We start from the raw sequence: 21,942 nt of genomic DNA, 5'->3' as shown, positions 1-21,942 counted from the left end.
GTGGAAGGATGTGGAAGGACACAGTGGAAGGATGTGAAAGGACACAGTGGGAGGATGTGGAAGGACACAGTGGAAGAACACAGTGGAAGGAAGTGAAAGGACACAGTGGAAGGATGTGGAAGGACACAGTGGAATGACACAGTGGAAGGACACAGTGGAAGGATGTGGAAACACAAAGTGGAAGGATGTGGAAGAACACAGTGGAAAGATGTGGAAGGACACAGTGGAAGGACACAGTGGAAGGACAAAGTGGAAGGATGTGGAAGGACACAGTGGAAGGATGTGGAAGGACACAGTGGAAGGATGTGGAAGAACACAGTGGAAAGATGTGGAAGGACACAGTGGAAGGACACAGTGGAAGGACAAAGTGGAAGGATGTGGAAGAACACAGTGGAAAGATGTGGAAGGACACAGTGGAAGGATGTTGAAGGACACAGTGGAAGGATGTGAAAGGACACAGTGGGAGGATGTGGAAAGACACAGTGGAAGGATGTGGAAGGACACAGTGGAAGGATGTGAAATCGCACAGTTGAAGGATGTGCAAGGACACAGTGGAAGGATGTGAAATCGCACAGTGGAAGGATGTGCAAGGACACAGTGGTAGGACACAGTGGATTAAGTCAAAGTGATTCTTTGAGAAAAAGAGACAACAGACCTCTTTGAGAGGCAGGCCAGGTCGGGATGCCTGGCATTTTTGACAGGGTCTCTTTGTATGCTCAGCCCAGCCCTTCACACAGAGAGGGCAGCAGGGCCAGGGGTGCACAGAGTACTGTTAGCCGCAGCGTGGGAGAAAGGGACACAACATGACTCCTATCTAAACACACAGACGAGTGGACGAAAAAGTCACGTCCAACTTCCCGACAGAATGCCAAACACGCATAACCCTGAACTTCAAGTCACAGGACAGAGTACTGGACATGCATAGAGTGAAATACAGAAACATGATATTGTACACTACATGCTAATAACAGGATCCCTCCCTGTTTTAGTCAATATAACTGTCACAAAGATATATGTGCACTATGTAATTGAATGATGTGATGTTATAGCAACCAAAGACCCCCACGACTATTATGAATGTCTGCTTTAGCTGTGCTGTCATAGTGAAATTTTCTTCTGCTGCAGAGCGCTCTGAGGTCATCTCTGTAGGACAGACTTGAAAAAGCAGGTGGTCTAAGTGATTTCATGCTAATGACTAAAGTGTTCCACTGGTGTGAAACATATTGGCAAAGCTGTTTACAAGGCCTGGAGGTCTCATAACAGTACCAACGCTTACTAATGTTAGACTAACGGTTTTCTCATGATGGTTCCTTCGATTCCCTAACTAGGACCGTATAGAGACTACTGAATTACAGGTAACTACCAAAATAATATATATAATGTATATTGAAAGTAGGTGCTTCTACACATAGGTGTGGTTCCTGAGTTAATTAAGCAATTAACATCCCATCATGCTTAGGGTCGTGTATAAAAATGCCCAGTTGTCCATTATTTAGGCTACCATGGCTAGAAGAAGAGATCTCAGTGACTTTGAAAGAGGGGTCTCAAAGGAGCACAGGGGGTTTAAAGGGGTGTGTGTGTGTGTGTGTGTGTCTCTGTTGACAGATTTCAACCCAATTGAACACTTATGAGACATATTCTGGAGCGGTGCCTGAGACAGCATTTTCCACCACCACCTACAACAAACCAAAAATTAGAAAATTTCTTACGGAAGAAGGGTGTCACATCCCTCCTATAGAGTTCCAGACACGTGTAGAATATACACCGAGGCGCATTTGGCACTCGTGTTGATCCGATAACCTATTAAGACCCATTACGTTGGTGTTTCCTTTATTTTGGTAGTTACATCTATACTGCGTCTGTATCGTTACATTGTTTGGATGTACGTATTGAAACTACTGCAAATGTTGGTGCGATCAATGAAGACAATAAGCCTTCAAATAGTTTCAAGGTCTATTTTGCGATGTAGGTATGGGCCTGACCGGCGATGAGCTGTCTCCTAACTGTGCTTCCAGGTCAATGTAACTTTTATCCTTGCAACAGGCTTGTTTAGAGCAGGCTATTTTGGGCAGCCACTTCTCTCCATGTGATCTGGTGTTTTATGTCAATGTTGACGGGATGTGGTGTAACACTATCATTGTGTAAAATATTATTCCTTCAGCTGGCTGATTGTCTGAGTGGGGGGACACTCGTCAATATAACCTACCCTACTGTATGTCATGCTACATGCAGTACTCTAAAAACAAGAGTTATCCGAACAAGTACTAGTCCAACAAACACATTACATTTATGGGGACATGATTTCTACCCTTGTCAATCTTCTGTGACAGTCAAAGACCTGTGAATATGAAACTGCTACCTTGAAATGTAAGCTGGGACTCCTTGTAAAATGTCTACTTCCTCTGCATTTCCCCGATTCTGGCACAGAGGAAGGTATTAAACTACACATTCTGGCACAGAGAGTATTAAACTACACATTCTGGCACAGAGAGTATTAAACTACACATTCTGCCACAGAGGAGAGTATTAAACTACACATTCTGCCACAGAGGAGAGTATTAAACTACACCTTCTGCCACAGAGGAGAGTATTAAACTACACATTATGCTACAGGGAGTATTAAACTACACCTTCTGGAACAGAGGAGAGTATTAAACTACACATTCTGCCACAGAGGAGAGTATTAAACTACACCTTCTGCCACAGAGAAGAGTATTAAACTACACCTTCTGGAACAGAGGAGAGTATTAAACTACACATTATGCTACAGAGAGTATTAAACTACACCTTCTGACACGGAGGAGAGTATTAAACTACACCTTCTGGAACAGAGGAGAGTATTAAACTACACATTATGCTACAGAGAGTATTAAACTACACCTTCTGACACAGAGGAGAGTATTAAACTACACATTATGCTACAGAGAGTATTAAACAACACCTTATGGAACAGAGGAGAGTATTAAACTACACATTATGTTACAGAGAGTATTAAACTACACCTTCTGACACAGAGGAGAGTATTAAACTACACCTTCTGGGACAGAGGAGAGTATTAAACTACACATTATGCTACAGAGAGTATTAAACTACACCTTCTACCACATAGGTAAATAATGTTCTTTTTACTCCGTACATTTTCCCTGACTCCCAAAAGTACTGGTTACATTCTGAATGCTTAGCAGGACTGGAAAATGCTCTAATCCACGAACATCCCTGGTCGTCCCTACTGCCTCTGATCTAGCAGACTCACTAAACACAAATGCTTTGTTTGTAAATTATGTCTGAGTGTTGAACTGTGCCCCTGGCTATCCGTACATTTAAAAAACAAGAAAATCAAGTCGTCTGGTTTGCTTCATTTAAGAAATGTTAAATGATTTATGCTTTTACTTTTGATATTTAAGTACATTTCAAACCAAATACTTTTAGTCTTTTACTCTGCTATTTTACTGGGGGACCTTCACTTTTACTTTAGTCTTTTTTTTTTTTTAAAGGTATCTTTACTTTTACTCAAGTATGAAAATACGGTACTTTTTCCACCACTGATAGAATCTTAGGTCACAGTAGAACTCTGATGAGATTCTGGCATGGTGGAGTGAGATCTAGTAGAGCTCAGAACATGGTCTCTCTGGAAGGATCCTGTGTCAGGGTTCTGGAATGTTTTATTTCAACATATGCTTTCCTCTTCATCAGCCCTCAGACATGTGCTTCATCCTCCCACTGGAAACAATGAGATTTCTACGGAACATGGAGACATGCTCCTAAAGAGGAGAATGAGTAGGTCAGATCCTCAACCCAAGGGACTTAGGGGGTATGCAAGTGTGTAATGTTTCTCCAGCTAAACTCAAGGCCTATTGTGTCAATGAACTGCCGTGGAAAGTGTGGTGAGTGGTTTGAACACAAGGCTGGTTCTGAGTTATTTCCATGGCATTGGAAGTGACAGCAATTTCCTGTGTCTACAGAGACCCTATGGGACAGAAGAGTTGTCTTCCTGTGTCTCCTTCAAAGACCCAATGGGACGGAAGAGTTGACTTCCTGTGTCTCCTTCAGAGACCCTATGGGACAGATGAGTTGTCTTCCTGTGTCTCTTTCAGAGACCCTATGGGACAGAAGAGTGGTCTTCCTGTGTCTCTGGAGAGACCCTATGGGACAGAAGGGTTGACTTCCTGTGTCTCTGGAGAGACCCTATGGGACGGAAGAGTGGTCTTCCTGTGTTAAATGGTTTTGTGATGAGTGAGCCATCTGATTGGATGAAAGATGGAGTTGAATGTGTCTTTCTGCCCATAATTTCATTTAAAGTACTCCAAAGTTTTTTTCCCAACAGTCTTTATATCATTGATCTTGGCTTCATAATACAGTTTATTCTACTTTTTGTTGAGTTTAGTCACATGATTTCTCAATTTGCAGTAAGTCAGCCTGTCAGATGTGCAGCCAGACTTATTAACCAATCCTTTTGCCCCATCTCTTTCAACCATACAATTTTTCAATTCCTCATCAATCCATGGAGCTTTAACAGTTCTAACAGTCAGTTTCTTAAAAGGTGCATGTTTGTCAATAATTGGAAGAAGACATTTTTTAAAATTCATCAAGTGCAGCGGCTGGATGCTCCTTATTAATCACATCAGACCAACACATTTTTTAGCTCTACAGGATCGGTGGGTCCCCCCGCGGGACAGTTGAGCTAACGTAGGCTAATGTGATTAGCATGAGGTTGTGAGTAACAAAAAAATCCCAGCACATAGACATATCTGATATGGGCAGAAAGCTTAAATTCTTGTTAATCTAACTGCACTGTCCAATTTACAGTAGCTATTACAGTGAAAGAATACCATGCTATTGTTTCAGGAGAGTGCACAATTATGAACTTGAAAATGTATTAATAAACCAATTAGGCACATTTGGGCAGTCTTGATACAACATTATGAACAGATATGCAATAGTTAATTGGATCAGTCTAAAACTTCGCACATACACTGCTGCCATCTAGTGGCCACAATCTAAATTGCGCCTGTGCTAGAATAATACATTATGGTCTTTCTCTTGCATTTCAAAGATTTTTGTGCAAAAAATACAAAATAAACGCATGTTTCTTCTTTGTATTATCTTTTACCAGATCTAATGTGTTATATTCTCCTACATTCATTTCACTTTTCCACAAACTTCAAAGTGTTTCCTTTCAAATGGTATCATCAATATGCATATCCTTGCTTCAGGTCCTGAGCTACAGGCAGTTAGATTTGGGTATGTCATTATAGGTCTGATCCTTAAGAGGTTTTAACATCATCCACATAAGATTCACAGCACAATCTTTAGTATGATCTTCTACTTTCCTGGATATAGCCACTATATTGTGATCACTGCATCCAATGGGTACGGATACAGATTTAGAACAAAGTTCTACAGTATTAATAAAAATGTGATCGATACATCTTGTTCCTGTAGTGTTTGTAAACACCCTGGTAGGTTGATTAATAACCTGAACCAGATTACAGGCACTGGTTACAGTGAGAAGCTTCCTCTTGTGCAGACAGCTTGATGAAAACCATTCAATATTCAGGTCCCCAAGAAAGTAGGCCTCTCTGTTACACTACACATACACGATCAAGCATTTCACACATATTATTTAGATACTGACTGTTGGCACTTGGTGGCCTATAGCAACACCCAAAAAAATGTGCCAAGTGAACCTTCAAACACAACACTTCAATAACGCTTGACATAAGATCTTCTCTAAGCATTACAGGGATATGGCTCTGAATATATACAGCAATTCCTCCCCCATAAGCATTCCTGTCTCTTCTATAGATGTTATATCCATGTATTGCTACGGATGTATCATCGAATTAATTATCGAAGTGAGTCTCAGAAATGGCTAATACATGAATGTTATCTGATGTTAGCAAGTTATTGATTTCATGAACCTTATTTCTAAGGCTACATATATTAATATGGGCTATTTTCAGCCCTTTCCTGGGTAGCTGATCAGAGATAATTCCCAGTGTCCCCAGTGTCCCTTCAGAGATAATATTGAAAAGAGCAGACAAAGCAAGAGAAAAAAATATAGATTCAGCAGTCCATTAATCAATTGGTGTGTGTCTTCATCCTCATCCACCTCTTCCTCATCTTCATCGTCCTCTCATCCTCCTCATCTTCATCCTCCACCTCCTCTTCATCCTCCTCATCCTCCTCCTTCTCCTCCTCCTCCTCCTCCTTCTCCTCTTCATCCTCCACCTCCTCTTCATCATCCACCTCCTCTTCATCTTCCACCTTCTCTTCATCTTCCACCTCCTCTTCATCCTCTTCCACCTCCTCCTCATCATCTTCATCCACCTCCACCTTCTCTTCATCATCCAACTCCTCTTCATCCTCCTCATCATCTTCATCCACCTCCTCCTCCTCTTCATCATCCACCTCCTCCCCCTCTTCATCCTCCTCCTCATCTTCATCATCATCTTCATCCTCCTCCTCATTTTCATCATCATTGTTATCTTCATTGTTTAGCATCTTCTATAACAACCACTAATACTAAACAGGTTCATTGTTCACTCTGTCCTTCTACCTTCCCCCCTACCTGACCCCTACCTTCCCCCCTACCTGCCCCCCTAACTGTCCCCTACCTTCCCCCCTACCTACCCCCTACCTTCCCCTACTTTCCCCCCTACCATCCCCCCTACCTGCCCCCTCTCTTTTCCCCCTACCTGTTCCCTACCTGTCCCCTGCCTTCCCACTATCTGCCCCCTACCTTCCCCCCCCTACCTGTCCCCTACCTTCCCCCAACCTGCCCCTACCTTCCCCCATACTTGAACCCCTACCTGCCCCCCTACCTATCCCCTTTCCTTTCCCCTACCCTCCCCCCCATCTTTCCCCCTACCTGCCCCCCCTACCTGTCCCCTACCAGCTCCCCTACCTGCCCCCCTTACCTTCCCCCTACCTTCTCCTACCTTCCCCTCTACCTGCCCCTACCTTCCCCCTACCTTCCCCCCTACCTGTCCCATACATTCCCCCCCACCTGCCCCCTACCTGCCCCCTACCTTCTCCCCCTACCTGCCCCTACCTTCCCCCTACCTTCCCCTACCTTTTCCCCTACCTTCCCCTACCTTTTCCCCTACCTGTCTCCCCCTACCTGCCCCCTACCTTCCCCCCTACCCTCCCCTACCTTTTCCCCTAACTGTCTCCCCCTACCTGCTCCTACCTTCTCCCTACCTGCCCACCTTACCTGCTCCCCAACCTGCCCTTACCTTCCTCCCCTACCTTCCCCCTACCTGCCCCACGACCTGTCCCCTACCTTCCCCCCTACCTGTCCCTACCTTCCCTCCTTCCTGCCCCCCTACTTTCCCCCCTTACCTGTCCCCTACCTTCCCTACTCCCCCCCCTACATGTCCCCCTACCTGCCTCCCTACCTGTCCCCTGCCTTTCCCCTACCTTCCCCCCTACCTGCCCCTCTACCTGCCCCTTACCTTCCCCTACTTCCCCCCTACTGCTCCTACCTGCCTCCCTACCTGCCCCCTACCTGCCCCCCCTACATGCCCTCCTACATTTCCCCTTCCTATTTCCCGTTACTTGCCCCCACACATGTCCCCTACCATCCCCTCTACCTGCCCCCCACCTTCCACCATACCAGCCCCCCACCGCCCCCCTACCTGCTCCCAACCTTGCAGTCTGGTTGTCCATGTGGCTTTTGACTCCTGAGAAACTGAATCTCTTCTCTAATCACTTCTGGCCTGTACAGCTGAGAGTGGGAAAGGTAAAACTGCCTGAATAAAATAATCAACCTTCCCTGTCTGAAAATGTGGTTGTTGATGTAGATAATTGGGGGTGTCGGGATGTGTGACAGCTTGTTCCTCTTAGAGCTCAACCAACCAGGAGAGCTTTGATGTGCTTTCTAATCAAGGGGAGTGTCTGGAGACTGACTGGGGCTAATCAAGGGTAGTGTCTGGGGACTGACTGGGGAAAATCAAGGGTAGTATCTGGGGACTGACTGGGGCTAATCAAGGGTAGTGTCTGGGGACTGACTGGGGTGGTAAATGGTAGTGTCTGGGGACTGACTGGGGCAGTAAAGGGTTATTGTCTGGGGACTGACTGGGGTGGTAAAGGGTAGTGTCTGGGGACTGACTGGGGTAGTAAAGGGTAGTGTCTGGGGACTGACTGGGGTTGTAAAGGGTAGTGTCTGGGGACTGACTGGGGTGGTAAAGGGTAGTGTCTGGGGAATGACTGGGGCAGTAAAGGGTTATTGTCTGGGGACTGACTGGGGTGGTAAAGGGTAGTGTCTGGGGACTGACTGGGGTGGTAAAGGGTAGTGTCTGGGTAATGACTGGGGCAGTAAAGGGTTATTGTCTGGGGACTGACTGGGGTGGTAAAGGGTAGTGTCTGTGGACTGACTGGGGTGGTAAAGGGTAGTGTCTGGGGACTGACTGGGGTGGTAAAGGGTAGTGTCTGGGGACTGACTGGGGAGGTAAAGGGTAGTGTCTGTGGACTGACTGGGGTGGTAAAGGGTAGTGTCTGGGGAATGACTGGGGTGGTAAAGGGTAGTGTCTGGGGACTGACTGGGGTGGTAAAGGGTAGTGTCTGGGGAATGACTGGGGTAGTAAAGGATAGTGTCTGGGGACTGACTGGGGTGGTAAATGGTAGTGTCTGGGGAATGACTGGGGCTAATCAAGGGTAGTGTCTGGGGACTGACTGGGGCTAATCAAGGGTAGTGTCTGGGGACTGACTGGGGCAAATCAAGGGTAGTGTATGGAGACTGACTGGGGCAAATCAAGGGTAGTGTCTGGGGACTGACTGGGGCTAATCAAGGGTAGTGTCTGGGGACTGACTGGGACAAATCAAGGGTAGTGTCTGGGGACTGACTGGGGCAAATCAAGGGTAGTGTATGGAGACTGACTGGGGCAAATTAAGGGTAGTGTCTGGGGACTGACTGGGGCTAATCAAGGGTAGTGTCTGGGGACTGACTGGGACAAATCAAGGGTAGTGTCTGGGGACTGACTGGGGCAAATCAAGGGTTGTGCATGGAGACTGACTGGGGCAAATCAAGGGTAGTGTCTGGGGACTGACTGGGGTGGTAAATGGTAGTGTCTGGGGACTGACTGGGGCAGTAAAGGGTTATTGTCTGGGGACTGACTGGGGTGGTAAAGGGTAGTGTCTGGGGACTGACTGGGGTAGTAAAGGGTAGTGTCTGGGGAATGACTGGGGCAGTAAAGGGTTATTGTCTGGGGACTGACTGGGGTGGTAAAGGGTAGTGTCTGTGGACTGACTGGGGTCGTAAAGGGTAGTGTCTGGGGAATGACTGGGGTGGTAAAGGGTAGTGTCTGGGGAATGACTGGGGCAGTAAAGGGTTATTGTCTGGGGACTGACTGGGGTGGTAAAGGGTAGTGTCTGGGGACTGACTGGGGTGGTAAAGGGTAGTGTCTGGGGAATGACTGGAGCAGTAAAGAGTTATTGTCTGGGGACTGACTGGGGTGGTAAAGGGTAGTGTCTGGGGACTGACTGGGGAGGTAAAGGGTAGTGTCTGTGGACTGACTGGGGTGGTAAAGGGTAGTGTCTGGGGAATGACTGGGGTGGTAAAGGGTAGTGTCTGGGGAATGACTGGGGTAGTAAAGGATAGTGTCTGGGGACTGACTGGGGTGGTAAAGGGTAGTGTCTGGGGACTGACTGGGGTGGTAAAGGGTAGTGTCTGGGGAATGACTGGGGCAGTAAAGGGTTATTGTCTGGGGACTGACTGGGGAGGTAAAGGGTAGTGTCTGTGGACTGACTGGGGTGGTAAAGGGTAGTGTCTGGGGACTGACTGGGGTGGTAAAGGGTAGTGTCTGGGGAATGACTGGGGTGGTAAAGGGTAGTGTCTGGGGACTGACTGGGGTGGTAAAGGGTTAGTGTCTGGGGACTGACTGGGGTGGTAAAGGGTATTGTCTGGGGACTGACTGGGTTGGTAAAGGGTAGTGTCTGGGGAATGACTGGGGTAGTAAAGGATAGTGTCTAGGGACTGACTGGGGTGGTAAAGGGTAGTGTCTGGGGAATGACTGGGGTGGTAAAGGGTAGTGTCTGGGGAATGACTGGGGTGGTAAAGGGTAGTGTCTGGGGAATGACTGGGTTGGTAAAGGGTAGTGTCTGGGGACTGACTGGGGAGGTAAAGGGTAGTGTCTCGGGACTGACTGGGGTGGTAAAGGGTAGTGTCTGGGGAATGACTGGGGTGGTAAAGGGTAGTGTCTGGGGACTGACTGGGGTGGTAAAGGGTAGTGTCTGGGGAATGACTGGGGTAGTAAAGGATAGTGTCTGGGGAATGACTGGGGTAGTAAAGGATAGTGTCTGGGGACTGACTTGGGTAGTAAAGGATAGTGTCTGGGGACTGACTGGGGCGGTAAAGGGTAGTGTCTGTGGACTGACTGGGGTGGTAAAGGGTAGTGTCTGGGGAATGACTGGGGTAGTAAAGGATAGTGTCTGGGGACTGACTGGGGTGGTAAAGGGTAGTGTCTGGGGAATGACTGGGGTGGTAAAGGGTAGTGTCTGGGGAATGACTGGGGTAGTAAAGGATAGTGTCTGGGGAATGACTGGGGTAGTAAAGGGTAGTGTCTGGGGACTGACTGGGGTAGTAAAGGATAGTGTCTGGGGACTGACTGGGGCGGTAAAGGGTAGTGTCTGGGGACTGACTGGGGCGGTAAAGATGCAGAAGGCAACCCACCTGGTTATGCTCAGACGATCAACCCCACATATGGGCCCAATCAGAACAAAGAATCCCCATGAAAGTACTTCCTGTCCCCCAGGGCCAGCTTCCCAGAGATATGACCCAATTATAACATACTGCTGGGTTTGTTCCTCTGAGAAATGGAACCATTTGAAACCTTGAGGTTGACTGTTTATGTGTACCTTTAATGGTCCTCTTTGGCTCTGGGAACTTGTAAATCTTTTTCTAATGAAACAATGCTACTCATTGTAAGAGCAGGGCATACTTTGACACAACCACATTACTCCAGTGAATGATTTTTGGGGTCAGATTCCACCTTGGAACTGAATGGTACTGAGCAGGGGATCCCCAACACAGGGAGAAGCAGCCTTGGATGAGAAACGGGAAGATTAATCCCTCCCTTGTTTCTGAAAGATGGAGGTGAGGATTCTGGAACGCTGATGTGAAATTCCGACCTCACGGCAGATACAGAGAGGGACACTGATCCATGAACAAGTGTGTGTGTGTGTGTGTGTGTGTGTGTGTGTGTGTGTGTGTGTGTGTGTGTGTATACACACGTGTGAATGCGAGAGGGTGTGTGTGTATGTGGGGGGAGGGGGTTCTCACCTAAAGGTTCCTACTGGACTCTGGCCCACATTAAGCGTGTGGTCCACAGTTTTCCCTTATTGAGTTATTTGAGAACTTTATAGCTTTAGAGAAATAACAAGTTTCCTCCATATCCATGGTAGCAACAAAGTCATTATAATCAACAGTGACTTTAGGCAGCACACTTGATCTTGCTTCTGCTGGACTTCAATTTTCCATGTTCAGCTTGAGATTTCTAAAGGTTCAAGTTTTCTAACAAGGTTTAGGAAATCATGTGGCCAGGAATTCCTGCCACAGAACAGAAATATGTCTAACCCTTCCCCAGTGTCCCTCCTCTACCCACTCTGTTACTATCCCTCCTCTACCCACTCTGTTACTATCCCTCCTCTACCCACTCTGTTACTATCCCTCCTCTACCCACTCTGTTACTTCCCCTCCTCTACCCACTCTGTTACTTCCCCTCCTCTACCCACTCTGTTACTTCCCCTCCTCTATCCACTCTGTTACTTCCCCTCCTCTACCCACTCTGTTACTTCCCCTCCTCTACCCACTCTGTTACTTCCCCTCCTCTACCCACTCTGTTACTATCCCTCCTCTACCCACTCTGTTACTTCCCCTCCTCTACCAACTCTGTTACTTCCCTTCCTCTACCCACTCTGTTACTTCCCCTCCTCTACCCACTCTGTTACTTCCCCTCCTCTACCCACTCTGTTACTTCCCCTCCTCTACCCACTCTGTTACTTCCCCTCCTCTACCCACTCTGTTACTATCCCTCCTCTACCCACTCTGTTACTTCCCCTCCTCTACCCACTCTGTTACTTCCCCTCCTCTACCAACTCTGTTACTTCCCCTCCTCTACCCACTCTGTTACTTCCCCTCCTCTACCCACTCTGTTAATTCCCCTCCTCTACCCACTCTGTTACTATCCCTCCTCTACCCACTCTGTTACTTCCCCTCCTCTACCCACTCTGTTACTATCCCTCCTCTACCCACTCTGTTACTTCCCCTCCTCTACCCACTCTGTTACTATCCCTCCTCTATCCACTCTGTTACTTCCCCTCCTCTACCCACTCTGTTACTTCCCCTCCTCTACCCACTCTGTTACTATCCCTCCTCTACCCACTCTGTTACTTCCCCTCCTCTACCCACTCTGTTACTATCCCTCCTCTACCCACTCTGTTACTATCCCTCCTCTACCCACTCTGTTACTTCCCCTCCTCTACCCACTCTGTTACTTCCCCTCCTCTACCAACTCTGTTACTTCCCCTCCCCACAACCCTAACCCTGGCATCCCCATAACCCTAACCCTGGCATCCCCACAACCCTACCTCTGGCATCCCCATAACCCTACCTCTGGCATCCTCATAACCCTAACTCTGGCATCCTCATAACCCTAACTCTGGCATCCCCATAACCCTAACCCTGGCATCCCCACAACCCTACCTCTGGCATCCCCATAACCCTAACCCTGGCATCCCCATAACCCTAACCCTAACCCTGGCATCCCCACAACCCTACCTCTGGGTCCCCAAAACCCTACCTCTGGCATCCTCATAACCCTAACTCTGGCATCCCCACAACCCTAACTCTGGCATCCCTATAACCCTAACTCTGGCATCCCCATAACCCTAACTCTGGCATCCCTATAACCCTAACTCTGGCATCCCCATAACCCTAACTCTGGCATCCCTATAACCCTAACTCTGGCATCCCCATAACCCTAACCCTGGCATCCCCATAACCCTAACTCTGGCATCCCCATAACCCTAACTCTGGCATCCACATAACCCTAACCCTAACCCTGGCATCCCTATAACCCTAACTCTGGCATCCTCATAACCCTACCTCTGGCACCCTCATAACCCTAACCCTAACCCTGGCATCCCCATAACCCTAACTCTGGCATCCCTATAACCCTAACCCTGGCATCCCCACACATAGATCTGTTTCGTCAGACAGAGCTACACAACTCTAGATGTGTCTATAGATTGAGTTCTAATTCACCTGCTCAGACGGTGTAATAGACCCTGACACATTGCTATAGCATATGGTGTGGTTAGCTGATATGTAAAATACCTATCCAGGCATAGTAAGTTCAGGCATGTGTCAGCAACGTTTGGGACACTGGAATGCGCCCTATGTGTTGAGGTTAGATGGAGGAGCTGTGTATAGCACGGCCTGACAGACTGGCTGCCATAACAAACACCCCCCCTGGCTCCTGTGATGTGGACCAAGTGCAGGACAAACATCAAATATTCTGCTTTGTGGAAACTGGCTGAACTTCAAAGGAGTCAAGCTGATTAGAGTTAAGTGACAATGAGTTAGAGATGAGAAGAGGTCTTGGATGGGAGGCTCTATACTCAGAGTGGAAGAGATGAGAAGACTATATATTATCTGAGAGTTTATATTACTATCTAGCCATGAAGAAAAAAATAGCAATAATAAGTTTAACCCTCTACTCATTCCTTAACCATTTTCCTAATCTTACTCCAAACCAGACAACATCTGGAGGATTGTCACCGCAGTGAGGCTCCCGTGTTCCATCCTGGTGATTGCGTCTAGCTCTCCACCAGAAACGTCCCGCTCAGCCGGCCCTGCCGGGATCTGAGACAGCATTTTGTGGGGCCCTTCAGGGTCCACCGGAGGGTTAATGAATGAACTTAACATTTACAACTCCCTACCAACTACCGGATCTCAGCCTCTTTTCATGTTTCCCTCCTCAGGCCGGTGGTTCCTGGTCTCCATGCTGATGCTGTACCCCGCGAAACTCCTCCGCCTCCCCTGGACATCGATGGGTCCCCTGCCTATTCCATCAGGTCTCTACTGGACTCCTGATGTTGTGGGGGTCGCCTTCAGGATCTGGGGGGGGGGGGGTACTGTCACGCCTACTCCCGTTCCCTCTCTCCGGTGCTTGACGTCGCCGGTCTACTAACGACTGCCGGTCCTGGCAACAATCATTACACCTACCTGCTCCCCATCATTACACACACCTGCTCCCCATCATTACACACACCTGCTCCCCATCATTACACACAACTGCTCCCCATCATTACACACACCTGCTCCCCATCATTACGCACACCTGCTCCCCATCATTACGCACACCTGCTCCCCATCATTACACACACCTGCTCCCCATCATTACGCACACCTGCTCCCCATCATTACACACACCTGCTCCCCATCATTACACACACCTGCTCCCCATCATTACGCACACCTGCTCCCCATCATTACACACACCTGCTCCCCATCATTACACACACCTGCTCCCCATCATTACACACACCTGCTCCCCATCATTACACACACCTGCTCCCCATCATTACGCACACCTGCTCCCCATCATTACACACACCTGCTCCCCATCATTACACACACCTACTCCCCATCATTACACACACCTGCTCCCCATCATTACACACACCTGCTCCCCATCATTACACACACCTGCTCCCCATCATTACACACACCTGCTCCCATTATTACACACACCTGCTCCCCATCATTACACACACCTACTCCCCATCATTACACACACCTACTCCCCATCATTACACACACCTGCTCCCCATCATTACACACCTGCTCCCCATCATTACACACACCTGCTCCCCATCATTACACACACCTACTCCCCATCATTACACACACCTACTCCCCATCATTACACACACCTGCTCCCCATCATTACACACACCTACTCCCCATCATTACACACACCTGCTCCCCATCATTACACACACCTGCTCCCCATCATTACACACACCTGCTCCCCATCATTACACACACCTGCTCCCCATCATTACACACACCTGCTCCCCATCGATATGCACACCTGGACTTCATCAGTACCTTGATTACTTCCCCTTTATTTAGCCCTCAGTAGCCTCAGTCTTCAGGCAGTATTGGTTATGTTCACGTTCAGTAAGCTTCTGCCTTATTGTCATTATTAAACTCACCTTCTTCACCTGCTTCCTGACTCCCAGTGTATACGTTACAGGGGTTGAGTTGAGGTATGGTGGGATGAGGGGTTGTGTGGTGGACAGGTCTTTAATCACAGGAGGGACTTGGGCCTTCAGTCAGAGAACAGGATAGAACACCAACAGTGCTGTTCTAACACAGGAGGGACTTGGGCCTTCAGTCAGAGAACAGGATAGAACACCATCAGTGCTGTTCTAAGACACGAGGGCTGCTACAGAGAGGCCAAACAGGCTCCATCTTCCCCTGCCTGTGATGTGCCTGGGACCAGGACCCCTGCTGTGCCCTGCGCTGGAGATAGACATCTCAGATGGAAGGCTGGGTTGGGGACAGGAGAGATGGAGAGATGGGGAGATGGGGACAGGGGAGATGGGGAGATGGGGACAGGGGAGATATGGACAGGGGAGATGGGGACAGGGGAGATGGGGAAGGGAGATGGGGAGATGGGGACAGGGGACATATGGACAGGGGAGATGGGGACAGGGGAGATATGGACAGGGGAGATGGGGACAGGGGAGATATGGACAGGAGAGATGGGGACAGGGGAGATGGGGACAGGGGAGATATGGACAGGGGAGATGGGGACAGGGGAGATGGGGAGATGGGGAGATGGGGACAGGGGAGATGGGGACAGGGGAGATGGGGACAAGGGAGATGGGGAGATGGGGAGATGGGGACAGGGGAGATGAGGACAAGGGAGATGGGGAGATGGGGAGATGGGGACAGGGGAGATGGGGACAGGGGAGATATGGACAGGGGAAGATGGGGACAGGGGAGATATGGACAGGGTAGATGGGGACAGGGCTGTACCTAGCATAGAAAGCTCTACACGTGGTATAAATTCACCTTTAAATGACAAAGATTGATAAACAAAGTCATTGGTGTTTTTTGAAGGAGTCAGTTTGACTAGTCTACTTTTTTTCATGAAGGGCCACCATCCTCCCACACACCCTCTGAAGCAATAGAGTTTACTTTTCAGAAGCTCGTTGTAAAATCCTTTTTAAAAACTGCAGTTATTTGACATCGGCCTTACTCTCAATTGTACTTGGGAGACCAGGAAGAAATGGGAAAATCACATGTTTATGTTCCCACTTAGTTATCCACGATGGAAGATAAACTCTGTAAAACCCAGAACGGAAAGAAATACACAAACAGTCCAACTCAGTGGCGCGTGGTTAGGGTGCCCACCCTGACACTGGCTGGTTGTGAGTTCAATCCCTGATCCAGTCATACCAAAGACTATAAAAATGGGACCTGATGCGTTTCTGCTTGGCACTCAGCATTAAGGAGATTAGATTGGGGAGTAAAGGCCCTGCGATAGACTAGTGTCCTGTCCAGGGGGTGTAGTTGTACATCAAGCTGCCTCACGCTACAGAAACAGGAGATAGACTCCTGCTCCTATGAGCCGTTCTGACTCACACTAAGCCAAGGCTCATACAAGGTTACTTACCAACATAATATGTGGGCATTTGATTGAATGAATGAATGATGAATGGGCTTCAACAATGTGGTACCACATAAGACATGGATATTTTGTTGCAGATGCCATCTAACCAGTTAACTGTGTTTGATTGTCCTCTCGCACACACATGCAAGACGTTTCTCCTGAACACAGAACACTGGCTCACATTCCAAAGGTTATAGAGGAGAATTCCCTACTGCCCCATCCCCATTAACTGACATATCTCACTGCTCCACACTGTCTATGGAAAATACTCTATAGATGTCATTTATTTTAACCTCCTCACTTCAGCACCAACCAGTGAGGTCCTCTATGAATGCCCATTAAATATGCTTGTAGATACCATAGACTTCCAGTCATTGCGCTAATGCTAGTTAGGATTGGCTAGCGAAACTAGCTTCATACTGGACACAGAGACATAGAAATGGTATCCACATCATGACTCTGGGGATAATTTAGATAAATTGCCTCGTTGCCAAAATCGCGAAGTATCCTTTTAAGAGAACGACAGTCATGGTGAATTAGTCTGTAACGTACAAACGGTTTGAACTAAAAACAATGTTCATGTTTGTTGACTGTTGTGAAGGCATTAGAGTTGAGGTCAAACTTAAGTCAACGGGAGCTGTGAAGTTTTAAATGCGTATCGTTAAAAGTTACCCTTAATTGCTCCAATTTACTCTGAAATAGTTTCCATTTGTAATGCCTTACAACAGATTGCTTTGACCCATTTTTCCAAAAGGGAGCAATCCAGCTAGCTAGACAAAAGGGAACGCTGTGCAAACTTTTTAGTCAGTGATTCAAAGATTCAGATTCAGAGATTCAAAGTGTTTAATAGTGACATGTACAGGGTTGGAGGTGTGACTGAAGGGTTCAGTGTTTAATAGTCACATGTACAGGGTTGGAGGTGTGACTGAAGGGTTCAGTGTTTAATAGTCACATGTACAGGGTTGGAGGTGTGACTGCAGGGTTCAGGGTTGGAGGTGTGACTGCAGGGTACAGGGTTGGAGGTGTGACTGCAGGGTTCAGTGTTTAATAGTCACATGTACAGGGTTGGAGGTGTGACTGCAGGGTTCAGGGTTGGAGGTGTGACTGCAGGGTACAGGGTTGGAGGTTTGACTGCAGGGTTCAGTGAACATCTTAGGGGAATTGACCAGAGTGGGAGCAGCATGACAGTTGAGGACCAAGTGAAATAAAAACAATGCAAATAATTATTAATAATAAATAATTAATAATATACATACAGTAGTACCCGTGTCTGAGTGATCAAAGCAGGAAGAACAGGGGGTGTTTAACGGGGTGCCTGATGATCTTCTTGGCCTTCCTGAGACACCTGGTGTTGTAGGTGTCCTGGAGGGCAGGCAGTGTGCATCCAATGGTGCGTTTTGGCCCTCTGTAGAGCCTTGTGGTCCACGGTGGAGTTGCCGTACCAGGCTGCGATGCAGCACGACAGTATGCTCTCGACGGTGCTCCTGTAGAACACTGAGGGGTCCTCTGGGACAGGCCGAATTTCTTCAGCATCCTGAGGTTGAAGAGTCGCTGTGGTGCCTTCTTTACCTCGGTGTCCGTGTGGTTAGACCATTTCAGCTTCTCTGAGACGTGTACGCAGAGGAATTTGAAGTTATTGACCGTCTCCACGGCGACCTCGTTAATGTGGATGGGGGCGTGTCCAGCCTGGTTCCTCCTGAAGTCCACAATGAGCTCCTTTGTTTTGGTAACATTGAGGGAGAGGTTTACCTGGCACCATGCAGTCAGAGTGCCTACCTCCTCCCAGTAGGCTGTCTCGTCATTGTTGGTGATCAGGCCTACTAATGTCGCGTCGTCAGCGAACTTGATGATGGAGTTGGAGCTGTGTGAGACCATGCAGTCGTGGGTATATAGAGACATTATTGCATGGAACTCCATTACATCTCATATTGCTAGCAGATTGCTAGCAAACCTGGTTTCAAAAAACAGATAAAGCAACACCTCACGACACAACGTCTCTTCCCAATTTGACCTAGATAGTTTGTGTGTATACATTGATATGTAGGCTGTGTGTGCCTTTAAAAAAAAATGTATGTAGTTCTGTTCTTGTCTATTAATGTTCTGTATTATGTCATGTTTCATGTTTTGTCTGCACTCCAGGAAGAGTAGCTGCTGCTTTTACAACAGCTAATGGGGATCCTAATAAAATACCAAAAATACAGGAAATACAGGAGGAGACCCAATGCTATTTTTTTAGGAATCCAGTGACTGAGTCGGCGTATTCATTGATGTTATCTCCCGAGGCAACCCGGAACATATTCTAGTCCACGTGATCAAAACAGTCTTGGAGCGTCAATTCAACGCTGTACAGACCTGACCACCGGAACTTCCCTTTTGAGTTTTTGTTTGTAGGCGGGAAGAAGAAAGATGGAGTCATGGTCGGATTTGCCGAAAGAAGGACGGGAGAGGGCCTTATACCCGTGTCGAAAAGACGTGTAGCAGTGGTCAAGAGTAGAATTTCCACAAATTAGACAGTCAATGTGTTGGTAATAATTTGGGAGCACAGTTCTCAAATTACTTTTGTTAACGCCTCCAGTTTGTTCAGGGTCTATTGAAATACAACAATAAAGATCTTTGAGAGCCTTTTTGGTGTCGGTCTGAGGCGGGATGAACACAGCCACGGCGATAATCCCTGAGAATTCTCTCGGGAAGGTAAAAAGAGCAACAAGTCGGGGGAGCAGAACCTCTCAGGTTTCTGTACGTTTCCTTCGTCGAAACCATGTGCTGTTGGGCATCAAGCACAACCCACCACCTTTGTTCTTGGCAGAGAGAGCCTACTTCCTATCTGCTAGAAAACTGTAAAACCCGCTGGTTGTATATAATCAGTCTGGATGTCGGAAGAAAGACAAGTCTCAGAAAAACAGAGTATTTTGCAGGATCTGCTGTCCCTCTGGAACATCCCAGCGTAGGGAGAGAAGCTATACAGCTTGGGAGTGTAAACCAGATGCTACAATAATCATCCCCCCTCCAGCCCCCTGCTCTACAGGGAACAGAGGTGCTGTTCCTAATGATCCCCCCTCCCTCCTCTACAGGGAACAGAGGTGCTGTTCCTAATGACCCCTCCCTCCCTCCTCTACAGGGAACAGAGGTGCTGTTCCTAATGACCCCCTCCCTCCTCTACAGGGAACAGAGGTGCTGTTCCTAATGATCCCCCCTCCCCCCTCCTCTACAGGGAACAGAGGTGCTGTTCCTAATGATCCTCCCTCCCTCCTCTACAGGGAACAGAGGTGCTGTTCCTAATGATCCTCCCTCCCTCCTCTACAGGGAACAGAGGTGCTGTTCCTAATGATCCCCCCTCCCTCCTCTAAAGGGAACAGAGGTGCTGTTCCTAATGATCCCCCCTCCCTCCTCTACAGGGAACAGAGGTGCTGTTCCTAATGATCCACCCTCCCTCCTCTACAGGGAACAGAGGTGCTGTTCCTAATTATCCCCCCTCCCTCCTCTACAGGGAACAGAGGTGCTGTTCCTAATGATCCCCCCCTCCCTCCTCTACAGGGAACAGAGGTGCTGTTCTTAATGATCCCTCCTTCCTTCCTCTACCGGGAACAGAGGTGCTGTTCCTAATGATCCCCCCTCCCTCCTCTACAGGGAACAGAGGTGCTGTTCCTAATGATCCCCCCCTCCCTGCTCTACAGGGAACAGAGGTGCTGTTCCTAATGATCCCTCCTCCCTCCTCTACAGGGAACAGAGGTGCTGTTCCTAATGACCCCTCCCTCCCTCCTCTACAGGGAACAGAGGTGCTGTTCTTAATGACCCCTCCCTCCTCTACAGGGAACAGAGGTGCTGTTCCTAATGATCCCCCCCTCCCCCTCCTCTACAGGGAACAGAGGTGCTGTTCCTAATGATCCCTCCCTCCCTCCTCTACAGGGAACAGAGGTGCTGTTCCTAATGATCCCCCCTCCCTCCTCTACAGGGAACAGAGGTGCTGTTCCTAATGATCCCCCCTCCCTCCTCTACAGGGAACAGAGGTGCTGTTCCTAATGACCCCTCCTCCCTCCTCTACAGGGAACAGAGGTGCTGTTCCTAATGATCCCCTCCCTCCCTCCTCTACAGGGAACAGAGGTGCTGTTCCTAATGATCCCCTCCCTCCTCTACAGGGAACAGAGGTGCTGTTCCTAATGATCCCCCCCCTCCCTCCTCTAAAGGGAACAGAGGTGCTGTTCCTAATGATCCCCCCCTCCCTCCTCTACAGGGAACAGAGGTGCTGTTCCTAATGACCCCCCCTCCCTCCTCTACAGGGAACAGAGGTGCTGTTCCTAATGATCCCCCCTCCCTCCTCTACAGGGAACAGAGGTGCTGTTCCTAATGATCCCCCCCTCCCTCCTCTACAGGGAACAGAGGTGCTGTTCCTAATGATCCCCCCCCTCCCTCCTCTACAGGGAAACAGAGGTGCTGTTCCTAATGATCCCCCCTCCCTCCTCTACAGGGAACAGAGGTGCTGTTCCTAATGACCCCTCCCTCCCTCCTCTACAGGGAACAGAGGTGCTGTTCCTAATGACCCCCTCCCTCCTCTACAGGGAACAGAGGTGCTGTTCCTAATGATCCCCCCCCTCCCCTCCTCTACAGGGAACAGAGGTGCTGTTCCTAATGACCCCTCCCTCCCTCCTCTACAGGGAACGGAGGTGCTGTTCCTAATGATCCCCCCCTCCCTCCTCTACAGGGAACAGAGGTGCTGTTCCTAATGATCCCCCCCTCCCTCCTCTACAGGGAACAGAGGTGCTGTTCCTAATGACCCCCCCTCCCTCCTCTACAGGGAACAGAGGTGCTGTTCCTAATGATCCCCTCCCTCCCTCCTCTACAGGGAACAGAGGTGCTGTTCCTAATGATCCCTCCCTCCTCTACAGGGAACAGAGGTGCTGTTCCTAATGATCCCCCCCCTCCCTCCTCTAAAGGGAACAGAGGTGCTGTTCCTAATGATCCCCCCCCTCCCTCCTCTACAGGGAACAGAGGTGCTGTTCCTAATGATCCCCCCCTCCCTCCTCTACAGGGAACAGAGGTGCTGTTCCTAATGATCCCCCCCCTCCCTCCTCTACAGGGAACAGAGGTGCTGTTCCTAATGATCCCCCCCCTCCCTCCTCTACAGGGAACAGAGGTGCTGTTCCTAATGATCCCCCTCCCTCCACTACAGGGAACAGAGGTGCTGTTCCTAATGACCCCTCCCTCCTCTACAGGGAACAGAGGTGCTGTTCCTAATGATCCCCCCTCCCTCCTCTAC

This window comes from Salmo salar, chromosome ssa09, assembly GCF_905237065.1.
Source record: "Salmo salar chromosome ssa09, Ssal_v3.1, whole genome shotgun sequence".
Classification (NCBI taxonomy): domain Eukaryota; kingdom Metazoa; phylum Chordata; class Actinopteri; order Salmoniformes; family Salmonidae; genus Salmo; species Salmo salar.
The sequence above is the reverse complement of the archived record's forward strand: the minus strand, read 5'-3'. Positions refer to the sequence as shown.